This window comes from Nematolebias whitei, chromosome 21 (genome assembly GCF_014905685.2).
Source record: "Nematolebias whitei isolate Nwh7 chromosome 21, NemWhi1, whole genome shotgun sequence".
Taxonomy (NCBI): Eukaryota; Metazoa; Chordata; class Actinopteri; order Cyprinodontiformes; family Rivulidae; genus Nematolebias; species Nematolebias whitei.
The window spans coordinates 3,533,075-3,555,019 of NC_056518.1; positions in this window are offsets into that span (position 1 = coordinate 3,533,075).

Here is a 21,945-nt window from a genome sequence, read left to right on the forward strand (position 1 = left end):
GTCAAGGCTCTCTTTTCTACCTCCTCCATGTACAGGTTGGCAACAATAGGAGAAACTGGAGACCCCATAGCACACCCATGTTTCTGCCTATAATATTGCTCCCCATATGTGAAGTAGGTTGACTGCAGGCACAGTTTCAAGAGTTGACACAGTTGTTCTGTGGAAAGCGTGGTCCTGCTGCTCAGAGTGGTGTCTGATTTTAATCTTAAACTGACCACCTCTACTGCATCATCAACAGGAATGCACGTAAAGAGTGATGTGACATCAAAAGAGACCATTGTTTCATCAGTCTCCATGATGACATCCCTCACCTTGTCCACAAAGTCCATGGTGTTCTGTATGTGGTGTTCTGAGCTGCCAACTAAAGGGATGAGTACAGACGCCAGATATTTGGAAACATTGTAAGTGACAGAGTTAATCATACTAACAATTGGTCTTAAAGGTACACCTTGTTTGTGGATTTTAGGTAAACCATACAGACTAGGTGTGGCCTCCCCTGGGTACAGTCTGTGGTACAGAAAACGGTCAATAGCCTTGTCCTGCTCCAAAATTTTCTTGCAATCTATTAACTTTTTCTTGTAACCACTTCCTGGATCTCTTTTCAGAGGTTCATAAGTGGTTAAGTCACTAAGGAGTGTCATAACTTTCTCATGATAGTCTTTCTGGTTCAAAATCACTGTGCACCTTCCTTTGTCTGCTGGGAGAATGATGATGTTTTTGTCCTTGCTAAGAGTGGTGAGTGCATCCCTCTCCTCTCTACTGATGTTGGAAGGTGGTGGTTTGGCATTGCTGAGGCAGGATGAAACTTTGATTCTGAGCTGTTCTGCTTCACCCTCTTTCATTTTGTTGTTGCGGATGGCTGATTCTGTTGCTGTGATCATCTCCACCAGAGGAATTGTCTTTGGTGCAACCGCAAAGTTCAGTCCCCTGGCAAGAATCTCTGTCTCAGGCTGGGTGAGCTGTCTGTCAGATAAATTCTTCACCCACTTTTTTTGTCTCCCTGGCATGTAATTGACTACTGGAGTGTTGTCCTACACTGAATGTGTTGTTATTGGAATAGTGATGGTGTTGATGAGTTATTAGTAAGTTAAACTTATTTTGTTGTCGAGTCTTGGACTTGACATGCTGTGCTAAGCGTGCCTGATCTGTACAGTCCAACACTTGCTGAAGTGTGGTCTGATCTAGACATTTTTTTTTTTTTTTGAATGTCCAGAGGACCAGATTGAACTTTTTTGGATTTTTCTACCTGGATTATTGAGCATGCATCAGAAAATCTCAGTTAGTTCATAAAAAGGTATAAATAACTAGCTTAAAACTCACAAGACATAAAAACCCTTTTAGGTAAAAGGTTAAAAATCCATTGAAATCCATCCAAAATCCATAGAAAATGTGATTAAAACAGCTTTTCCTGATGAGCAAACAAATTACTCCAGCCAGCTGATACACCTGTACAAGGTAGCTTGTGCCTGGTCCACCGTCGCTTGAGGACGCACGTCACCCCGGTGATCCGGAATCTCAACCGGACAACTCACAGGAGGTCGACTCAGGCGAACAGATGATAGTGGATTACTGGGATGCTGCTGACGAGGAGGCCCAAAGCCTTGAACCCAGTGACACCGAAGATCTAGTACCATATCACGAGGATCCGATCGAACTTGATTACGAAGAAGACGTCTTAAGTCTGGATACGGCTGATGAGGACAAGGACTGGCTTAGAGCTTAGTGTGGGTTGGGGGAACAGTCTGATTCCACGGAGGGGGTGTTAATAAGGGCCACTTGTAGTGGAAGTCAATCTGTCCCCAAACATGTTCTCATTTCAGGACTATGGAAAGTACCTGCGTCTCCGGCCTAGTTAATTGGAAACAGATGGGCTGGAGCTGCACACACGCAGTACACACACACGCAGGCAGAGAGAAGTAATGATAAGAGTGAAGGAGAAATAAGAATTTTTTTCCCAATGAAATTGTCATTTTTTAAATAAATTAAAATGAATTGTTGATTTACAGACGAACCAAGTACATATAATCAAGTCGATATTATGATCTGTTGTGATTTTAAAATGTATTTTGTTTTTAAGGTTGTATCATGATGTTGAAAGTTTAAGGAGGAGATGGACTGTCACAATAACGAACCTAAGGCAACTTCGAGCAAAACACGGTTCCTTATAAGGTAAACAGAATAGAAGAAAACAACTCAAAAGATGAAACAGAGAAATCCGGACTAAACCCGACAGATTAAAGTGACACCCAATTTTAATATGTATGAGAGTGATGTGATCATCTCCTATAGACATGCATGAAGTCCTTAGCCAACTCCAACCCAAATAGGATGGGCTAAAGCGGGTGGCATGATCTTTCGGAGGTGGTGCCCAACACTCACTATAAATATAGATTGCTCTGACAAACTGGGGCTGAATACCACTGGAGTACGAGGAGAACGAGACAAGTTTTGACGGTTCTAGCTGAGGAGGAAATTGGACAGATCCGAAGAGAAAGCTTCTTTGTAAAGCTGCAGAGGATCTGCTCTTGATTTCAGCCCGGATTATCACCCAGATCCTATTTCTTCAAACTCTGAACTGATGTTGGACCAGAGACCGCCTCATCCCAGAGCGGTTGCTCCTTACTGAGCCAGAATTTTCAGGAATTCCACCAGAGAGGTATGATAAGGAGACGTCTCCAAGATATTGTCCATTGTCAATCTTTGTTTCAAATTAGAGTGGTAGCCTACAGAATTGCATGCAGAGGGATATATTTTATTCTGGAATCCAATGCTCGGAGTTGTCGAAGGTTGTTGGAGGTGGTGAGAGATAATATATATTGGATCAAGTAGTAAGTTGGGGGAGATTGTGGAGGTTTTTGGAGAGTTTAAGTGTGTCAGAATGACCCTAGGGGCTCCTAGTGTGTGGTCAGGCCTCCCCAGCTCTCTTTTGGATCTGAGAGCCACTTTGCCAAGCTGATTGCTCAACCCCTGGAGTCCAACTAAATCTCTGAGCTACTTATTAATTACCATGTATCATCTCTGTAATCAAATGTAATCACTGTGTTGGATTGTGCTTACTGCTGTTCCCCCTGCAAAATCAATGATTAAAGTAAAGCAAAACGTAAAATTCTGGATTCTTATTTCAACATCCCTTTGTTCATGAAAGTGGAAAACTTGGTTCAATGTTAACAACAAGAGTTTGGGAGGTTTTTAAAGGTTTTTTAGGTTTTGACTATAAAACAACATCCATGAATCTTATACCTAGATTCTAAACAAAACTAGATTGGATAACAATTGCAACGGTAAATTATTAGATGAGCAACCGTTAACGTGCGCTTCCTCATCTGCCAAACGTACCTACTCCTGCTACTAGGTTGGGCGAGGCACAGGGCTGGAAGAGAGGAGAGGGCAAGGTGAGTATATTTTAAAATCCTCAGACAATCCTTGATAATTATGATTTTGAGTAAAGAGTAATCTCTTGCTGTTGTTGTGTTTGTAGGTGCGCCCCGAGGAGGAGAGGAGAGATCCTGGGTTTTCGGGACAATCCAGTGAAGAAGTGCATATTGGTAGAGAGAGGAGCAAGTTTACCCAACCTGTTTTCTTTTATGGCTGCAGTTTGATGAGACACTGTTGGTACACAGGAGAATCACTGTGGAGAGATGAGGTCCTTGGAAGGACTTGAAGGAGCAGGATGTGGAAGGCCCTGGAGAGATCACAGGCGGTGAGGACCGGCTGTAATGAAAAGGGTTAGTTGGCTGAACATGAGTTACCATAAGGTAGTTAATGTAGTGGTGACAGTGGAAAGGAAAAACTCCCTTTTAAAAGGAAGAAACCTCCAGCAGAACCAGGCTTAGGACAAGCAGTCATCTGCTTTTACCGGCTGGGTTGAGAGGACAGAAAGGAGAGACAAACTAACACAGAATGGTAGGTCCAGATAAAGGTCCAGGTGTACCTGAAAGACAAAAAAAACACAATGTTAAGAATAGAAAAAATAATTACAAATACAAAACAGGTTGAGCAGAGTAAGTAAAGGCAGTAGCAGAGTGAAAAAGTGTGGCCAGTTTGTCCTCCAGCAGTCTAAGCATGTAGCAGCATAACTAAGGGTCAACTCAGGAAACCCAAGCCAACCCTAACTATAAGATTTAGCAAAAAGGAAAGTTTTCAGCCTAGTATTAAAACTGGATAATGTGTCAGCCTCACGGACAGAGATTGGAATTTGGTTCCACAAGAGAGGAGCCCGATAACTGAAAGATCTGCCTCCCGTTCTGTTTTTGGAAACTCTAGGAACCACAAGTAAACCTGCAGCTTGAGAGCGAAGTGCTCTGTTAGGGAAATATGGAACAATAAGATATGTAAGATAAGATGGAGCCAGGTTGTTGAGAGCATGGTAGGTTAGAAGTAGGATTTTGAATTCTATTCTGGATTTGACAGGGAGCCAATGGAGAGAAACTAAAACTGGAGAAATATGATCTCTCCTACTAACTCCAGTTAAGACTCTGGCAGCAGTATTTTGGATCAACTGAAGACGTTTTAAAGAAGTATTTGGACACCCAGATAATAAACCATTGTAATAGTCCAGTCTAGATGTGACAAATGCATGGACCAGTTTTTCTGCATCATTTTTAGATAAGATGTTTCTAATTTTAACAATATTATGCAGGCGGAAGAAGGTGGTTCTAGTAACATTTTTAATGTGGGGAATAAAATACATGACCTGATCAAAATAACACCAAAATTTTTAACATTAGAGCTGGAGGACAGATTAATGCCATCTAAGGAGGGAGAAAGACTGAAAAATTAATTCCCAAGGTGTTCAGGTCCAAAAACCAAAACCTCAGTCTTGTCAGTGTTCAAAAGGAGAAAATTAAGGGTCACCCAGGTTTTTATGTCTTTAAGACATGCTTGTAGTCTAAGTAGCTGATTGGATTCATAGGGTTTATGTAGGGCTGCAACTAACAATAATTTCAATAATCGATTAATCAGACAATTAATTTTTACCGATTAATCAATGAATCGGCAAAAAAAAAATAATTACCACCTTCTTATTCCAAAATTTGCCTGACATAAATTGCACAAAAAACAGTTTGCTACTTGACTATTCTGTTAGTAAAATTTTGAATAATTAAAAAATAAATAGTTAGTAAAATAGCTTCAATAAAAAAGATTAAGATTGTTTAAGAACAGACAGAAGATTGTTATGAAGAACTCAGACTCCGTGGAGTCAATTCTCTAGTATCTTGCTGTAAAAGTTAAACATGACATTTCTTTTTCAGTAAACTTGCAGTTGACCGAAACTTGAACTTTGACCAACTTACACCACTTGCTCATTTCAAACAGACGATCAAGAAATTGAATCATTACTCTGTAACATATTCCAACTTGATTTCACTTTGAATGAGGATTAAAAATCGTTATTACTGTTTCACAGTTGATTTAAAAATGAGTAGTTCACTTCAACATTTAAACATTGTTTGAATTAACACAATTTGATTATCAAACATTTGTAAAATAGTAATGATAATCGAAAATAGTCTTCTTTCACTTGATTAATTCAAGAAAGAAAGTCTCAGGATGGGTCAACCTGTATTTCTGGATTCAAATCAATGAAATGACAGTTTCTGTTCCATATGGTCCTTAAGGTCAAGATTTGACCTTAAGCCTAGTTCACTACAGTCTCCCCTTTGGAAATCATCGCCTGTCCATGGGGATGAATTCCAACATGAACTTACGCCTTCGAATGTCCTTGAGCTTGATGTAATCCAGCAAAGAAAACAAAAGTCAAAAGTAATCCAACAAGGAAAACAAAAGTCAAAAGTAATCCAGCAAGGAAAACAAAAGTCAAAGGATGTAATCCACAATGTTCTTGGTAATTCCATTGTGTTGATGATAATTCCATAATGTTGTTGGCAATTCTATTGTAGCAATGCTTTAACCCCCTTGGAAACAGAGTCTGTAATCCATTGGAAAAAGTCATATAATCCACAACGGTAAATCCACAACGATTGGAGGTGTTGATTGATCAGCATACAGAGGGGTTCCCTTGGATTGAACTGAAGATGCGGCCACTGGATGAAGAGTGGAGACCAACGTCAGGATTGCAGGTCTCCTCCAGCGAAGGTCGTCTCTGGGCGACGTCCAGTCTGTGCCGTTCTGGTTCAAATGTGTCATGCAATTATGTGGTTTAAGGTGGGCTTATGAAGGGGATTTACATAAGGCCTTAAACTATATGCACCTGGTGTGTAAGCTATTATGATTGGGAACAGCTACAGCTACCAGTTAAGGGATGGAGCATGCTGAAAAGGGTAACTATAGGGATTTATACCTATAGAAGAGTGTTCCAAACTATTTTTCCATTCCTAACTTGGTTTAAGTTAGCTTTACATGGCAAAATATAGTTTGGTTCAATTGTCTGTTGTCTATTAGACGAACGACTTGAGATTGGGTGTTTGGTTTCCCCATAAATGTTTTTGGAAGTCTATGGCGAGACTCATCAAAAAGAATTAGTTATCCCCCCGAATAGAATTGTTCGAGTAGGTTCGGCTTAAGCGTTGTGAGACCAATGTAGATTATGGTACTTAAGGTAGCAATAATATACATTGACTCCGCAAAGATTACAATTTAACGAATGAACTGCATGTTGGCATGGTTAAAGGCCTCTTAGTCTCTAACTTAACTACACAACAAAATTCATTCTTGCTTGGGGTGTTCAGAAACAATACCAAAAACCAATTAAACGATGTCTCAACATCGACAAAAACAGTGACTAAGCAACCAGTTAAACAACGTTTCAACCTTGACAAAAGCAGTGATTAAGCAACTAGAAAACGACGTTTCGGTGCGCCACTCACTCTGAATGTCAGATTTGCTCACGCTATCGCGTCTGGTAGCATTATCCTAACTGGCGTCACCCCCCTTGGGTCATGGGAGACCGCGAACACGGGTGAGGACGTCGCTCCATGAGCTAAAGTTAGGCTGTCCTTGAGTAGTTTTAACTGTTTGCGCAACTGAAAGAGGACTTTAGGGTCTGGATTGGAATCCAGTTTACCTTTCGATGGAGTGTATTTGTCTGGGTCAGTCAGATACAGTATCATCGAGTTAATTGCAGGATCATCCAACTTTTGAAGTTGGGTGATGTCTGGGTCAGTTGGAAATGACTTTTCATATTTTGAAAGAACTTGGCGAATTTTGTCTCTTTCTTCATCAGATGTCAGAGTGTCGGCTTGGGCGACCACCTGTTCAATCTGTGATGAGACTGATGAGGGTTCTTACTCCTTGGGGAGCTCCAACGAATCCTTTTCTGAGTTGTCGGACCTGTCTATGGGTAAGACACTATAGGATTGAGGTCCTTTGTCGACATCATTGGTTGAGAAGAGAGCTATGGCCTGTGTTGGTTTTGTGAACCAAACTGGACAAGTCTCTTGACTCGATACCAGGTTGTCTGGGTGTCCTCCCAGAAATGGAATGCCAAGTTCAAAATCATGAAAATCTGTGGAGATCAACCATCCTAGCCTTGTGTTTCTCTGGATCAGTACCTCCTCTGTGCCTGTGTTGCACACAGCAACAGATGTGGTTCTGGAGTCGAGGCTCACTTGGCTTGCGGCCTCAATGGACAGTCCTAGTTTGAAAAATGTAGGAGATGGTTGAAAATACACCTGTTTAAGGCTAATAGCTTGTCCCGCCATGATGTGGACTCTTACCATTAGGTTTGTTACCTGAGGTGGTACTGAGGTGTTTTGGTTGCTAGCAACCTGGCAGACCTCTGGAATGGTCTGTCCAGCCTTAAGGTTTGCTGTGTCTAGCATAGGAGGATCCTTTTTGGCTGGTTTTAGTGACCACAGTACATTGTGGCTTGTTTCCACACGGAAACCTAATCTTACCAAGATGTCAGAACCTATGTAGGTTGCATGTGGTAAGTCTGGGACCATGAGGAATGGGTGGACCAGTTCCCGTTGGTTCCAGATCAGTTTCAGGTTAATGACTCCTTTCGCAGTCATCACTCGTGAACTGTTGGGATATAATGGAAAGCGGAAAGCTTTCTCGATCAGAAGTGGACCCAAATGTTTCGTAACCAATGTTTCATAGAAAGCTTGGTTAATAGCTGATTTATCTGTCCACAGCGACAGTACAGCATCTTCGGTGTGGGATCCTTGGATCTCTACACATTTAACTGCCAACGGTAGGTAGTATCCAATGGGCTCTGACTGTCTCAGCTCGCAGAGGAGGCTTTCTTGTTCAGTCAGAGTTGGGTCCACCGGTTGGGTCTCTTCGGTTTCACATGCTTTTAAAGGCTTACTTACCGGGACTGTGTTCTCTGCTGAGAGGTCCTCGGTGCCTTCTGCGGTGCCTGCTGTTGGGCAGTCTGTGACTGTCTCAGGAGGCATGAGTATTGGCAGGGGTTTGCTCACTCTGGCCCACATTGTCTGTTCACCATAATCTATGATCGCCTCAAAGCGATTTATAAAATCCTGGCCGATCAAAAATGGGAATGAGTCAACCGTAGACACATGTACCGGGTGGTATAGTGTCATCTCGCCAACCTGCATGTGAACCATAGCTATAGCTGTTAGGGTTGTCCTCGTCTCTGCGAGGCCCTGTAGTTCTATAGCACGTTCTATGAGAGGTATTTCCCTGTGAACACCGTTAGCGGCGGTCCTGAGCTCCTCGAACAGTTTGGCTGACATAATAGTTATGTCGGCTCCACCATCCAGTAGGGCTTCATGTGTGAGGACCCCTTCAAATGTGATCGACAGGTAAGCTTTTTTAGCGACCCCCTTTCTGATGAGGTTACACAGGAACCTTGTAGGTTTTGGCCAACGTTTCTTCTTACGTTTACCTTTGCCTATATAATCCTGGTTTGTCTGAACCGTTGGTGCAGTCGCTGCTGCTTCTGAGAGTTCGGTTTTTGATGGGCCTCCGTCATTGATGTATGAGATCACCCACTCACTGTGTGTTGAAGGGCTCTCATTGTTTGTAACAACAAGGTCATGGTGGCTGTCCATGACAGCGGCAACGTTGTTGTTTGTGTCACCCTGATTTATCTGAACCGTTAGCACACTGTTGCTGTTTCTGAGATTTCAGTTTGTGACGGGTCACCGTTAGTGACGTGTGATTGTACCCCCCCCCCCCCCCCCCTTTTTCTGGTGAGGGCCTGTCAGAGTTTACAACAACAACGTCATGGTGACTGTCTGTGACAGCAGTAACGGTGTTGTCTGTGTGTTCTGACTCATCAGCAATGATATTGCCACACAATGCATCAGGTTGTTTGTCCGTGGCAACACCTTTCAACATTTCCAAGAACCGACGCACACTCTCTGTCTCGTCCGAGCTCAGAGGTCTGGGGTTCACTTTCTGGACCCGCTGCTGTTTCTTTTCCATCTCAGGCTGTTCAGGCCAACGTGGTGGGGGAGCAGGTCCCCTCCTCTGGGGTTCCCAGTGGGATCCCTGGTGTATGGGTCACTGACATCCTTATGTCAGGGTGGAGATTTTTGCTGAAAACGAACTTAAACGCTTCCTCCTCCTTCATGCTGGTTTCGTTCCTGTAACCAAAATAAGCCTGCAAAATTCTGGAATAATATGCCCTGGGGTGCTCATTCTTACCTTGAATGACCTTGTCGGCGGCTGGATATCCGCCCGGTCCCGCGCAAGGGGTATACTCTTTCATAAGAGCAGCACATAACAGGTGGTAATCCTTTTGTGTGGCATCAGGTTGACGCTCTATGAAGGAAAACACCGTCCTGGCTGAAGTGATCCTGATTAAACCTACTTTATCCTCAACTGTAGCGTTGGGATAGCTTCTTAATTGGAAGTCAAGGTCGTTCAGATAGGCCTTAGTGTTGGTTGAACCCAACTGCCCCAGCTCAAAGCGTTGGACATACTTCACTATTTTATGCAATGTTGGCTGAGGAATTGGTGTTGTTGGAACAAAAATAGCACATGGAGGTGATTCACTAGACTCACGTGGAGGTGGCAGAAGGGGATTATGTGTAGGAGGTACAGCAAAATCCTTCTGAGGTGGTGGTGGTTGACCTGGACTCTGACCCAGTTCGTCTTTGAGTTCCAGACATCCTTGCCCCTCGTCAGAAATTTTATTTGTGGCTGCGGCAAGTTTTGCCTCACAGGCTGCTAAGCGTTCACGTGATGTATGACACTCACTTTGTAAACGCACGCCTTGTTGGACTAACACCGCTTTTTCCAATCTGCACTCGTCCAGAGATTGTGATGTGAACTGCAGCTGTCGTTGCAGAACATCATTGTCTGAACACAGTGCTTCGTACTTAATCCCTCCTTCACGTAGCTTTTCCTCATATGAGTTTGCTTGTGACAACAGCTGAGCTTGTGAGAGCTCTTCTTCATGTTTCAATTTATTTTCTCAGGTCTCCTTATCAAATTTAAACTGTGCCATGAGTTTTAGATACTCCTCTGTCTCGCTTTTCAACCTTATTGCAAGTTCTTCTGCCCTGTTGGCCTCAATATAAAATTTAGCTTTCAACAAGAGTGCTATTTTAGCTAGTTGTTCATAGCCTGACTTTTTTATGGCTGCAGAAGTCACACTTTCTGCAACTTCCTTCAGCTCGTCCAATAACTCTGTTGAGGTCATGCTGTCCACCTGTTCACCATATGGATATAAGGAATCTGTGATCAGCCTCGTCAGGGCTGTCTCAAGCCAGTCCTTTTTATCACATGGAGCCACATCAGCTTCTGTTAAATCTGCCATGGTTATCCACTGTTCAGCAAAACCTATCTGGTTAAACAGTTGCAATCTTTTTTAACAGTTTTTTAACAGGTAAACGTTTGTATTTAAGTGAGCAGAGAGTCTCACACACTATTTTAGCTCTGGTTCTCATCAACAGTACTGTTATGAGCCAACTTTTTCAATAAATGGGACCCTGTGTTCAGGCCTTACCCCATCAATATTGTAAGTAAATGCTTTCTGTGGCAGTGTTACTTAATGAGCTTAATCTAACAGATACAAGAGCCAGGCTATTTCAGTGTCCATTTACTCAAATGCTCTTAAAATTAATAAACCTACAATATTTTCTAAAAAGTCTGACAGCAACTTTCTAGTTTTAAACGCTCTCAAGCAGTTTAATTTACCAGAATTTGCTATTTAAACAGTACCCATAAACCAGGCTCTGATTAACAGAAAAAAAAAATGTTTAAATGAAAGGTGAGTGCACAGCTTTCTTTCTGGAAAACTGTTATACTCTTTTTCAACAGCAGGTGGCAGTGTAAGCTTTAGGAGTCGCTGACGACTTCCTATGAACCGTCCTGTTGACATCAGGTTGTTAGCCGTTAGCTACATGTAGGAAACAGTCGAACATGGTTCAAATCAGCATTTATGTACGGATTTAAAGCTTTCAACATCGCGTCGCTTAACAAGCACGCTCTTTATGCATGGACTCATGAGTTTAAGAACGTATGTCAGGCTTTATTCAGCTTTTTCAAACACAAAGGAAGACTCCGTTAAAACGAGCTTAATTTCCGGGGTAACGTGACTTTACAGACACGTGAACATCGGGGGTGGGCTTTACGCACTGACACCAGAGTGAGTGGACATACAGGGATATGTCACCAGCTTCTCAGCGAATCAGAACGACCCAAACAGCAGTTGTCAACCAATCACAGCTCATGTGTACTTGCTTTAAGCTAGCAATTAGCATCAACAGTCCGGTCAAATTATCGCCCATTAAAGCTTCAAAAAATTGCACAATTTTACTGTGAAACGTAACAAATCAGCATCGGAGCAGCTTTCTGAGACGGCGCTCAGCTTCAGACAACGTATCACCATTTTAAAACACGACTCGTCGAGTCCAGTAAACAGAACCGGGTCAGACACGCAAAACCCCCTGTTCATGCTTGTTACAATTACGCGGGGAACCCAGATAGTATGAGACCCAGAACGAGGCAGACACAGGGGAAATACAAATGAACTGTGTTTATTATATACAGTGAATGTTCACACGCTGGATCTCAGCACTCCTGGAAAGAGGGACGACAGGTTAGTGTTGGTCCAGAGGGGAAGACCTGAGTGGTTGTTTGAAGGAGGTTTTGTCCTTACAGTCCAAACCCAAAGGAGGGGAGCTGGTCCTTCAGTCCAGGGAGAGAGCAGCAGAGGGGAATCCACCGAGGGTCCAAGTGAACGAGGAAGGCTGGCAACTGGAGGCAAAATTGGCACGAGGAATACCTGACAGGCCGAGGGATCCAGATCAGGTCACGAGGAGAATCCAAAAACACAAGGAACCAGGAAACATAAGAGGTGATTTGCCACCTGCGTCGTGAGGGACCCCACCCACCCAGCACACACACTTTTTGCCCCACTCCCCTCGGGAGGGAGGTTGAGGAGCATTGGGTGTGGAGCCACTGGACTGAGGAGCAGCTTCTGCCCTGGGGCTGTTAGACTCATGAATCTCTGGCTGGAATGGTCACTGTGTAAAACCATGTCATGTTGCTGCTGATCTGTTTCGTGTTGCTGCTGATCTGTTTCAGTGTTGGTGTGTTCGTGCGTGCGCATCTGCTCACGGACTCATGTTCATGTTTGTGCTGATGTTCAATGTTTTGTGTTGTGAATGCTTGGTGTATGTTTGGTTGATGTTTTTCTTGGTTCATGTCTTGGATGTTATTGCTGTTTTTCTTGTACATTTTATTGTTGGATGTAACTGGGACCCTGTGTACATAATTTTGCTCCACCACATGTACCACATGAGGTGCGAATGACAATAAAGAAACTCTGACTCTGACTCTGACTCTGATATGCTCCAGTAATGAGTCACACTGGGCTGCAGCCTTTTGTAGATGGAGAGGCTCATCAGGCTGATGGCAGTGGGACCCTTACAGTACCCCCCCCCCTCAAGAATCGCCTCCAGGCGACCTGAGGCGCTTCTCAGTGTGGTCTCTGAAGAACATAGAGAAGAGGCTGGGGTCGAGGATGAAAGACCTGGGGATCCATGACCTCTCCTCAGGACCGTACCCCTCCCAATCGACCAGGTACTGGAAACCCCTACCCCTGCGTCGCACGTCCAGGATGGATCTGACGGTGAACGTAGGGTGGTTGTCGATCAGGCGGGGCAGCAGGGGGAGGTCAGAAGGGGGACACAAGGGACTGAGGGAGACGGGCTTCACCTGGGACACATGGAAGGTCGGGTGAATCCTCATGGCCCTGGGGAGTTGGAGACGGACCGCAGAGGGGTTAATGATGTGGGTAATGGGGAAGGGACCAATGAAGTGGGGGGCCAGTTTACGGGGAGTGTCCCACAGTTTGATGTCCCTGGTGGACAACCAACCCTGCTGGCCGACCTGGTAGGCGGGTGTCTCTGAACAGTGGCGGTCAGCAAACCGTTTAGCTTGGGCCGCGGTCCTAAGGAGGGCCGCCTTGGCCTGGCGACAGATGCGACAACACCGCCGAAAGTGGTGCTGCATGGACGGGACTGAGCAGTCAGACTCAGAGCTGGGAAAAAGAGGAGGAAGGTAACCGAGGGAAGCTTCGAAGGGGGATATACCGGTGGCAGAGGAACGGAGAGAGTTGTGGGCGTATTCCACCCAAACCAAGTGTTGGCTCCAAGACGATGGATTGGACTCAACCAGGCAATGCAGGGTGGACTCCAACTCCTGATCGCAGTGCTCAGCTTGCCCGTTAGCCTGAGGATGGTAGCCGGAGTTAAGGCTAACGGATGCTCCGAGCGACTTGCAGAAGGAGTGCCAGACCTGGGAGATGAACTGCGGGCCTCGGTCGGAGACGATGTCTGAAGAAATCCCATGGAGCCTGAAAACATGGAGGGTGAGAAGGTGAGCGGTTTCAAGGGCAGAGGGGAGCTTAGGGAGGGGAACAAAGTGAGCGGCCTTGGAGAAACGGTCAACAACCGTGAGGATGGTGGTGTTGCCGTCAGATGGGGGAAGACCGGTCACAAAATCGAGGGCAATGTGGGACCAGGGGCGACTAGGGGTCGGGAGGGGAAGCAGGGGGCCAGCCGGAGGTTGTGTACCAGACTTGTTTCTGGCACAGACGGGACAGGCCGAAACAAATTCCTTAATGTCTCTGGACATGGAGGGCCACCAGAAATGAGTCTTTGTGAGGGCGAGCATGCGGTTGACTCCAGGGTGGCAAGAAAGTTTGTTCGAGTGAAGCTACTGAGTACGTCAGACCGCACGCTGGAAGGAACAAAGAGGGTACCGGGGGGACCACCACCAGGATCGGGTTCGGAGAGAAGGGCCTCCTGAACGGTAGCGGTGATGGGCCAGGAGAGGGAGCCGACAATACAGGTGGAGGGAACAATGTTATTGGAGCCCTCAGGCGAGTCAGGATGGGCAAACTGCCTGGACAGGGCATCAGGCTTAACGTTTTTTGAGCCTGGGTGGAAAGTTAGGACAAAATTGAATCGATTAAAAAAAAGAGACCAACGGGCCTGACGGGGGGTCAGACGCTTGGCGTTCCTAAGATAGGTCAAATTCTTATGGTCCGTCCAAATCAAAAAAAGGGGTCTCAGTGCCTTCCAACCAGTGCCGCCATTCCTCTAATGCGAGCTTGACCGCCAACAGCTCGCGGTTGCCCACGTCCTAATTGCGCTCCGCTTGGGAGAGACGTCGAAAAAAGAAGGCGCAGGGATGAACCTTATTGTCTGAGGGTGATCGCTGGGAAAGGACCACCCCTACCCCAGTGTCGGAGGTGTCCACCTCCAGAATGAACTAGTGCGTAGGGTCTGGGTGGCAGAGGATGGGTGCGGAGGAAAAGAGAGACTTGAGTTTCTTGAAGGAGGCCTCAGCCTCTGGGGTCCAGTGAAAGGCTCGGGCAGTGGAAGTGAGCTGAGACAGGGGGACGGCGACACGACTATAGTTCTTTACAAATGGCCTGTAAAAATTTGCGAAGCCCAGGAAACATTGTAACTGTTTCCTGGACTCGGGGGTCGTCCAGTCGACTACCGCCCTGGTCTTCTCGGGGTCGGTTCGACATGTCCGCCCTCAAAAATAAAACCTAAGAATGAGACGGTGGAGGTATTAAACTCACACTTCTCCGCCTTAACGAACAACTGATTCTCCAGCAGCCGCTGAAGAACCGTGCAGACGTGAGCCGTGTGCTGAGAGGGGTCGCGAGAAAAAATAAGGATATCATCGAGGTAGACGAAAACAAAATTACCAATAAGGTCGCGCAGGACGTCATTGACGAGCGCCTGAAAAACCGCGGGGGCATTGGTCAACCCAAAAGGCATAACTAAATATTCAAAATGACCCAAATGAGTGCGAAAAGCTGTTTTCCACTCGTCGCCCTCCTTAATACGCACGAGGTGGTAAGCATTTCTTAAGTCGAGTTTAGTGAAGCAAGAAGCCGACTGTAATTGTTCCTGCAGCGAGTCAATAAGGGGGAGCGGATACTTATTTTTAACAGTTATGTTGTTTAATCCGCGGTAATCAATACATGGCCTGAGAGTCTTATCTTTTTTAGAAACAAAAAAGTAACCGGCTCCCAAAGGGGAGGTCGAGGGTCTAATAATACCTGAGGCAAGGGATTCATTAATATAATTGGACATAGACTCCCTTTTGGGACCAGAAAAATTATAAAGTCTACTTGACGGCAAGGGGGCGCCAGGTAATAAGTCAATCGAGCAGTCATAGGGACGATGAGGAGGAAGAGACAAGGCGCGTTGCTTGCTAAAGACTGCCGCTAGGTCGCGGTATTCAGCAGGAACAGAGGTGAGGTCGATCTCCTCTAGAGGAGGCGTGTTCCGAGGGAACTCTTTAATGGCGGAGCGAAGACAGTTACTGAGACACTTGTCGCTACATTTGTCAACGCAGCCGCGCTCCCAATTAATAACTGGGTTATGGTTTCAGAGCCAGGGGAAACCTAAAATTATTTGGGGGGTACGAGAATTAAACACGAAGAAATCGGTCATCTCGTGATGATTTCCTGAGATTATGACATGCAAATCGGTAGTCTTAAGGTTTATATGAGTCAAAGTGTCTCCGGTTAGGCCAGCGACAGAAATCGGAGGAATCTCGCGAGTGGGCAAAGAATGTTTTTTAACTAAATCAGCACTGATCAGGTTTTGTTCAGCACCCGAGTCGATGAGAGCAGAAAACGAAAAGCGATGGTCAGGTGTCTGAATGACCATGGGAAGTAATAGTTTGAATGGGGAGGTTAGCGCAGACGTTCCCACCAGTAACTCCTGCTTTACTGGTGGAAGTTCTCGTTTCCCCGAAACGGACAGTGGGGCAGAAAATGACCGGGGTTACCACAATAAATGCAGAGACAGGCGGATACACGCCGCTGTCTCTCTGCAGGAGTCAGCCGTGCGCGCCCCACCTGCATAGGCTCGGGGGAGCGATCCCGTGGAGGAAAAGAAGATGATTGGTTGGAACCAGGAAGCATGGAGGACTGGGAGTTGTAGTTCAAGGGGAGCTGCTTGGGTGAAGCGGACTCGTGGCGAGGGGTCGTGAACCCGGAAGTGGGAGGATTCTGGGAAACATAGTACAAAGGTGCAGACTTGGGCTCACCTTGAGAAGTCAGAAACCCGGAAGTCGGAGATCGATGGGAATTGTAGTTTGCCTCTCTCCTTCTTTCCCGGAAACGGTCATCGATGGAGATGGCAACTTGTCGAAAGTCTCGGGCTCGTCTCGCGTGGCCATCTGGTCTTTGAGAAAATCAGATAAGGCGTTTAAGAAAATACCTTGGAGGGCAGGCTCGTCCCATCCTGTTTGGGCAGCTAGGATCCAAAACTCCAGGGCAAACTCCGAAGCGTTACGACGGCCCTGTCGTAAATTCAACAAACGCTTGGCGGCGTTTGACGTCTGCAGGGGGCGATCAAAAATCCTACGAAACTCATGCAGAAATAGTTCATAGGTAGCAGGGGGATTATCATAGCTCAGAAGAAACGAGTGAGCCCACCGGAGAATGTTACCTTTGAGCTGACTTACGAAAAAGGTGATCTTGGCCGCGTCCGAGGAGAACTGAGAGGGAGCCCCCTCGAAGGCGAGTCTGCACTGCAGCAAGAAGCCGCCACATTGGTCAGGGTCTCCAGTGAAGAACTCAGAAGGTTTAATGAATATTTGTTGAACAGGAGGAGTGGAACCAGGAGCCGCGGAGGCTGGCGGAACGACTGGAGCTGAGGAGGCAGAAGCTTGCAGTTGACGCTTAATGGAATTAATCATACCTCCGAGTTCCTGAAGGTTGGACTGGACTGTGGTTTGGTGAGTCAGCACCTGATGTAGAACTTTATCCAACCCGTCGATCTGTCCCTCCAGGGAACCGGGGGTTGTCTGCTCGCTCTTGGTCTCATTCTGGGTCTTTTGTGGCTGGAGCATTTCTGTTACGATTACGCGGGGAACCCAGATAGTATGAGACCCAGAACGAGGCAGACACAGGGGAAATACAAAAGAACAGTGTTTGTTATATACAGTGAATGTTCACACGCTGCATCTCAGCACTCCTGGAAAGAGGGACGACAGGTTAGTGTTGGTCTAGAGGGGAAGACCTGAGTGGTTGTTTGAAGGAGGTTTTTGTCCTTACAGTCCAAACCCGAAGGAGGGGAGCTGGTCCTTCAGTCCAGGGAGAGAGCAGCAGAGTGGAATCCAACAAGGGTCCAAGGGAACGAGGAAGGCTGGCAACTGGAGACAAAAATGGCACGAGGAATACCTGACAGGCCGAGGGATCCAGATCAGGTCACGAGGAGAATCCAAAAGCACGAGGAACCAGGAAACATGAGAGGTGATATGCTCCAGCGATGAGTCACACTGGGCTGTAGCCTTTTGTAGATGGAGAGGCTCATCAGGCTGATGGCAGTGGGACCCTTACAATGCTAGAGTTTCAAACAGAATGAATGCGTTATTCCCACTGCTCACAGCTTAGTTACACAAACAGATTGACAATTTCAGCTTTAAAATGAACACATTGACGTAATACTGCATCTTTCTGAACACTACAGCTGTAAATCATGTCTGTACCAAGGTCAAAACTCAGACTTTTTTATGCCAACATGACACGTTATTTCACAATAACACAGGTCTCGGGTCACACATAATTATATCTCTTTAGAAAGCGTACAAGCCACCAAATACAATCGACCATGTTCTGAATCAACTGACTACTGCTGGTGCTAAAATCTCACTGTCAAAATGCCAGTGGTGCAGGACCAAGGTGGACTACGTTGTCCTACTAGTAGGTCCAGACGGAGTACAACCACAGTTGACTCGCACCCAAGGCCTAGACAATCTCAAAGTCCCCACCAATCTCAGAGAACTACAAAGTTTTCTGGGTGTGTGTAATTACTCACACCAATTCATAGAGAACTATGCAGACCTTGCGAAACCACTGACTGAACTCTTGAAGAAAGACGTCCCATTTGTCTGGACTGATAAACAACAGCAGGCAATGAACGCTCTCAGGGACACACTCAACTCAGCCCCATGTATAGTCTATCCAGACCATAACAAAGAGTTTCACCTGGAAGTGGGCTTTTCAGCTCACTGCATGAGTGCAGGTCTGTACCAGATGCATGATAAAGAGAAGCGTGTGGTGGCCTACGCCAGTAAGACAATGGCAGGCCCCGAATTAAAGTTCACAGACTGTGAGAAAGCTCTACTGACCACTGTGTGGGCAGTTAAAACACTTCTCCAGTTACATCGGTGGACAAAAATCATTGTTGAAACACAACACCAGCCAGTAACTTTCCTGAATAGCCAACACATCAGAAATTGTGTGGTGACAAACTCACGGGTAGCCACGTGGGTCAAGGCACTTCAAAGTTTTGACCTAGATATCAGCTACGGACAAAACAAGAAGTCACATTTGGGCACTGACCTGGCACTCTGCCAGGAATGCACACAAGATGTACCTGCCACCCATCTGCCAGCTGCGGAAAAACCCTCAGTAAGTGATGACCCAAATCACCACTACTTTGATGATAATATCTGCAAAGACATGACAACATTGTACGTGGATAGATGCTCATTCCACCATGAACAAACCTGCAAATCAGGTGTTAGAGGGATCCTCCTCCAAGACCAACATGAGGTCACTTTTAGCAATAAATTAGGCTCTCAGACTTCTCAGTACGCTGAGATAGCAGGAATCCTAATAGCTCTCCAGATGGCAGTAGAACGCTCCATCCAAACGCTAGTCATCTGCACGGACTCTAATTACGCTAGACTTAGTTTCTTGTGTCATCTCGCTCTGTGGAAACAGAACGGCTTTCTCACAAGCAACAAGAAAGTGGTCAAACACAAAGAGCTTTTCATGGCATGTGATCACTTGGTGACATCACATGACCTACAGGTCTACTGGAAAAAGGTTCCAGGGCATTCAAGAGTCCTAGGCGATGACAAGCGGTATAATGACCTTGCAGACTTCCTAGCAAAGGACGGAGCTATGGTTGGCCCTCAGTTGTCCTTTGACCCCTCCTGGCTGCTCGCAACTCTGTCAGTACAACCTACAGCCGAGGTAATGGCAGTCACACGTGCACAGGCTGCAGCCAAGCTGGCTGACAACACAGTCTCTGTACAACCCGTGCTGACTGACCCAGACATCATCCAACTTCAGAAGTCGGATCCTGCAATAAACTCGATGATGCTGTACTTGACTGACCCAGAGAAAAACACTCCGTCTGAAGCCGACCTGGATTCCAATCCAGACCTTAAAGTCCTCTTTCAGTTGCGCAAACAGCTAAAACTACTCAAGGGCATCCTAACTTTTGCTCATGGACCGACGTCCTCACCCGTGTTCGTGGTCCCCCATGACCACAGGGGGGTGATGTTAGTTCATGCGCATGACCTCCCGTCTGCAGGACACAAGGGAGATAACGCCACGCTGAAACATTAAAACAAGTTGCTTATTGGCCTGGAATGAAAAAGGATGTCAAGGACTACATAAAAGGGTGCCTGGTCTGTGGCCAGTTTCAGCCATCTAGACCATTACACAGAGCACCATTACAAATTAGAGGCATTGCATTCCCATGGTCCGACCTCCAGATCGACTGGGTTGGACCACTTACTAAGAGCACTAGAGGAAATAAATATTTTCTCACGGCAACTTGCGCATTTACCAAATGGGTAGAATGCCTACCAGCTCCTAACGACACAGCACAAACAACTGCTATGTTACTAATGAATCATGTATTTTCAAGGTTTGGACTTCCCCTCAGGGTGAACTCAGACCAAGGTACACACTTCACAGCTGAAGTGATGAAAGAACTGTGGAAGATGCTAGGCATCAAAGTCAACTTCCATGTTGGCTACCACCCACAGGCCTCAGGCCAAGTGGAGCGAGCAAACAGAACTGTAGTAAGTATTTTGAAGAAATACGTAGCCGCAAACCACAAGGACTGGGACGTGAAACTCCCTCTGGTCTGCATGGCCATAAGGGCCACTCCACAAACATCGACTGGCATCTCTCCCTTCGAGATGATGATGGGTCGACAAATGACTCTCCCTCTACACCTGTTGTCCCAACCAGGCGATGCCGCCATGGCAACAGCCTACACCACACAACAATACATGAATGACTTGGAAGAACACCTTAAAAACACCTTTGCGTTTGCCCAGAAAAACCTAGAAAAATCCGCTGAAGGACGAAAGGTGTACTATGACCAAAAGGCCTCTCACAAGGAACTCCAAGTGGGAGATAGGGTCTGGTACTACACGTTCGCCCCCACAACCGGGAAAAGAGAGTCCGGGACCGGAACTCTCGCCCGTAAAATTAATGCCCAGGTGGACTGGACCCCACCTGAAAACAGACAAACTGTCTCCAGTTGTCTATCAGATCAAAATCAGCAAAGGCCAAAAAGAGCCAATTGTTAAATGGGTACATTGAAACCAGGTTAAACTACACAAGGCGTTCAATAACTCCACAAGAGACAAAGATCTCACAAACTCAGACCTCGTGGGAAAAAGGTTGTCCAAGCAGAAACTAAATAAGTTTAAGCTTTAGTAAGTGTTAAGATAACAACTCAGATGTGATAATGTGATCAAATCTGACAGTCAGAGTGAGTGACCCACTGAAACGTCGTTTTCTAGTTGCTTAATCACTACTTTTGTCGATGTTGAAATGCTGTTTTTCTGGTTGGTTAATCACTATTTTTGTCGATGTTGAAACATCGTTTATTTGGTTTTGGTATTGTTTCTGAACACCCCCAATAAGAATGAATTTTGTGTGTACTTTAGTTAGAGACTAAGAGGACTTTAACTATGCCAACATGCAGTTCATTTATTAAACTTCAATCTTTGAGGAGTCAATGTAGATTAATGCTACCTTAAGTACCATAACCTACATAAGGTTAGGGTTAGTCTCACCTAACCCTAACCCACATTGGTCTCACGACGCTCAAGCCGAACCTACTCGATCAATCCTATTTTTTTTTTGGGGGGGGGGGGGGCTAGCTAATCCTTCAGTTGAGTCTCGCCATAGACTCCAAAAACATTTAGGGGGAAACCAAAGACCAAACCTCAAGTCATTTGTCTAAAGGGACAAAAGACAATTGAACCAAACTATATTTTGCCATGTAAATCTAACTTAAACCAAGTTAGAAATGGAAAAATAGTTTGGAATGCCCTTATATAGGTATAAATCCCTATATATAATTTTTCAGCATGACCCACATTTTAATTGGTAACTGTAGCTGATCTAAACCATGATAGCTTACACACCAGGTGCATATAGGTAAAGGTCTTATGTAAAATCCCACTCATAAACCCAACTAAAACCACATAAATGCGTAACACATAGAACCAGAATGGCACCCACTGGGAACCACCAGCAGCAACCTTCGCTGAAGGGACCTACAACTCCAACGTGGGTCTCCAATCTCCATCCAGTGGTCGCCTCTGCAGTTCAATCGAGGGAACCCTCTATATGCTGATCAATCAACACCTCCAATCGTTGTGGATTTATCGTTGTGGATATAGACTTTTTCCAATGGATTACAGACTTTGTTTCCAAGGGGTTAAAGCATTGCTGCAATGGAATTACCAACAACATAATGGAATTAC